Below are 4305 nucleotides of genomic sequence, written 5' to 3'. Positions count from 1 at the left end.
TGGTAATCACAGAATTGTTAGCATATACCTTCCAGCCATGTTTACCAACCACCAAAGGAGATATATAACTGCTCGAACTTCCTGTGTCTATGAGGGCCTGAAGCGATATCCCGTTCACCTTTATGCTGGTCACCGTGCGGGACAAGCAGTTCGGGGCCGCAGCAGTCAACAAGGAAGTTAAGGTAGAATTCGTCGTACAAACTGCCTCTCCTACGGGGCCGTGGATACCTGGAACGACCGCAAAAATAACATATCTCTCAGAATAGACTGACGAGAGATAAGGTGTAGCATCAGGAGAGATTATGTGACTGTAGATGTCTGCACAGAGGTGCCGCAGACGCAGAAAGTGATGTGCGAGTATGACTGAGCTTCTTTCTTTGAAATTGCCCGTGAGTTTTAAAGCCAAAAAACCATGAGCTCCATTGAATTTGAAGGAGACGGAAAGGCCTGCCTACCATTGACAAGAAGGGAACTGATCAAGAAATGTTAATCAACAATTCTCCTGTAAGTGAAGCAGCGAAGCACTGTACATCTGTTCCACCCTTATTGAGGTTCATTTGCAATTTGAATCCTAAATAGTGAACCCTGGATCTCCCGGCTGGTGTCCCGAACACTTCACCATTCTCTGTTTCGCACACGCCTATGATTGTCGTGCTGTGATGAACAAAGAAACTGAGATGGAATGAATAATGAAGCCTTATGAAATGAATAATGTGAAACCGAAAAGTTACTGTCGGGTTCGAAAGAACAAGCCTCTGTGTGGAAATGCTGAATTCCACTCATGAATCGTATAGGACCTCACTAATCCTGAGATGTAGTAACGTTCATCGTGTTTCACAACATCTCAGCGTAGGACATAGTATCCTCTGAGAAGGAAGTTCAATGAAACAATAATAGACTGAGTATGTGGTTGAAGGTTAGGCTTTTAATCTTACGTTTTCTATTCTAATGACAGAATGATGCAAGAATGACCTTTACAGGGATTTCAGTTTTGCTGTAGCATAAATGTGGACTCTGGTTGGAACAAGTCCTGTCACCAAACAAAAACTGGTCCATATTCACAAAGGTTCATAATTCACCTCATCACCGAAGTTTATCAATTCACTGCAATTTGTCTACTGTTTTACTGCCGAAGCCTGTATAATGTATGGGGCAGGAGAGAGGATGACGTCAAATGGTGGAAAGCTATTGCGATATACGAAAAAACAATGTGATTTCACAAGGTTCGTAATTCAACTCATCACCGAATTTTTTGCGTCTTTGAACTTTGTCTACCGCTTCACTGCCAAACCGCTGGTAATATCTGGGGCGGGATACAGAGGATGACGTCAGAGGCGGAGTATTCTCCTCGCGCCATTTTAAGGCGGGTCCGATGCACGCAAAATCATTAAGACCACTACTAATGGTAAGTCAACCGAGTGATGACACGATTTCATACTTACCATTAATCACTGAACACTTTAATATTCGAGTACGCCTAGGCGATTTATACACCGGGTAGGTGAGTTTTACGTCCAAGGGCAATCGATGCGTCTGAAATTCATTTGCCTTGAAACGGGATACGTATAACACTGTAGAGGGGGATTGGTTCAGTAAAAAAAATCATTTGAAAACAGAGATATTGCTAACGTGAAACTCGGATGCGTCTTTATCTGCGAACGCCCTGTTCAACCGAACTTGACGCACTGTCTAATTTCCCACGTAGCTGCGTCAGAGCTTTTCTTTCAACTACGAACAGTTTCACGTAAGCCAAATGAAATAATTCATCTCCTATGATATAGAGGATCACCTGTGACTTCGAGCCTCACCTTGGGTATTTGAATGTCGTATGTAGCCTTAGACAATTTAGGAATCATTTTTTTAAGTTCATTCTCATTCACAGAAGTCAGTAAGGTGATACTAGTTCGCAGTGAGCGCAGAAGTTTGAATCCGATATTTGATCGTCCCGAGGTTGAAACCAAAAATTACAATTGACAGAGGTACCTTGGGGAAATTTCACAGGAACCGTTCAACTACAAGCTAGAGGTACGAAATGTCCTGTGATAACGCGAATGGTAACACCTGTGAGCACTATCATGACACCGGGGTAGAATGCAGTTAGATCTGACCGCGTAATAGCAGACTCAACTACACCTGCTTCAAAAATGGAATTACGTTTTTGACAAGGAGGAATTCTAAAAACATGTGACGAATTTTGGGACAGAGTAGATTGTCAAGTTGAATGTATCCTATATTACCGCAGATAAACCACCTCACTTCCCAGTGAGAGCATAAATATCTGGTATGTTTTCTTCCAAATGATTCACACTTCCCAAATTTTCATCCACCGTATTCGAAGTACGATCTGTGGAGTGACGTATTGATGGACTTGACGCACGAGAATTGGTTCGAAGTTTGAATTTGTGGTCGATTCGCATCCATTAATTATTTTGTTGCACAGAGTAATTTAACAACACTGCTTGATGAGTAATTCATACATACTTCACATCCCTATACTGATCCGAATAGCAACGGATCAGCTGAATGTAGAACACCTGTTGCATCTGCATCGGGCGACTCCGGCCACATTGCTGACGCAGAAGAACAGGGATGAATCAAAAGTAGAGGAGCTGAAGAACAAAATGGACTAATTGTACGAAAATCTTGCACCCACACAGACGGAGCTACAGAGGCACGCTCGAACGGGCCGCTGCTAAAAGTTTCTCATGCCTCGCCGCCGCAAAAGTTAATATACTGGTACTCAACCGCTTGTATATACTTAGGGGTTAGATGACTGTACACCCTGTCAAGAGCGCAGTATCCGTGGTTGTTCTAAAGTGTGAAAAATGATTGACATTGCTCATCTAGACTTCGGATATTGTGAGTGATCCAGACAAACAAAACGGCATGCGTTTAAATTATATAATATCAACCGTGAGCGCCGTACTATCCCGGTCCCCTGCCCTGACAGATAGCTGACAGCATTCAGAACGTAAGCCCAACACCGTGAAATATCTGGAGTGCTAGGACGAATCCAGAATGTAAACAACCTGAGGGACAGCTGCAACCCGAATTGTGGTCCGTTCATTCGACGACAAATCGGAGTTCGTTGGAACTGTTGAAACATAAAATGAATCACGAGTGGTCGGTTCACTGCCAGACGAGCTAGCAAACACCAAGTATTGTGATATCCTCAATTCCGAGCGGCCTCTACGACAGGTGCCTGGGTGAGCAGCATACTACCGCCGGTTGCAAGGATTTCAACTCGGTTGCTGCGGCAGTTTAGCACTTGCTCGGGCGAAATCAGATGGGGCAATCACATGAGGCTCTTGACCTTATCAAAGCGCGGATACTGGATCAGCAACTGACCCACAAACTGCCCAGCGTCGAACAGATGTTCACGGTTGCAGCAGACGCTAGTGACCGCCGTATCGGCGCAGTCCTAAACCGAAGGAATTGAGTTACCCAATATGCCAGTGGTCTACCAATCAACGCTGAGCAGAAATACGGGACGACTGAGAAAATATCTAAAGCAACTGTCCGGGTCATGGATAAGTTTGAGCTATATCAGTTTGGGCAAAGATCTCATATGAAGACCAATCGCAACTCCCTAGGATGGCTACGGAATTTTGCCGTCGCCTCGTAAGATTGAAGTGTTATTTGGAACTGAGAAACAAACAAGCAATTGAAAACGTTCCATAGTCACTCAGGCCGGTTGGCCTTGGGTGAATCTGGCATAATTTGTTGGAAATCCACCTATTCTGGTGTTGTGCTGCCCGTCTTTGCCTTGAGAACGAACAAATTGGGTTTTTCCAGAGACACACCCAGAACCCAGATGAATCTATCTTTTGTGATATTTCCAAGCAAATGTATTTGCTCCACTAGGCCACCGCATGGTTCAGCCGCTACGATATTCGAGATATCGCGCTACATGTATATTTGTAGTGCGCTACTCGTAAGATTGCTGAAACATCATCGATAGCCAACGACCGGTTTACACTTCTCATGGGTCATCAGGTAGGGGCAGTCGCCGATCAAAGAGTTGCAGGCGACCGAAAGAGAAGACCGGTGCCAACGGTGTTCCTAGCTCTTCGAGCTTCCACGCAGCCGACCAAAGGCAATTCCCTCTTCATTGTGATTCACGGTCAGCAGCGCTGTCTTCTGGTTGATTGGAAAATTAAGCTATTGCGTTTATCAACCGCCCTTTTTCACAGTTGCCTGATAATCAGTGTGTATCCAGAGAAGTTCCAGCGGAAGACGGATAATAGGTTTTGAAATACAAGGTGCATGAAAGAGTTTCAGTTTCCCGTCCCACTGTCTGCAAAA

The sequence above is a fragment of the Opisthorchis viverrini genome, assembly GCF_000715545.1.
Source record: "Opisthorchis viverrini unplaced genomic scaffold opera_v5_658, whole genome shotgun sequence".
Classification (NCBI taxonomy): domain Eukaryota; kingdom Metazoa; phylum Platyhelminthes; class Trematoda; order Opisthorchiida; family Opisthorchiidae; genus Opisthorchis; species Opisthorchis viverrini.
The sequence above is the reverse complement of the archived record's forward strand: the minus strand, read 5'-3'. Positions refer to the sequence as shown.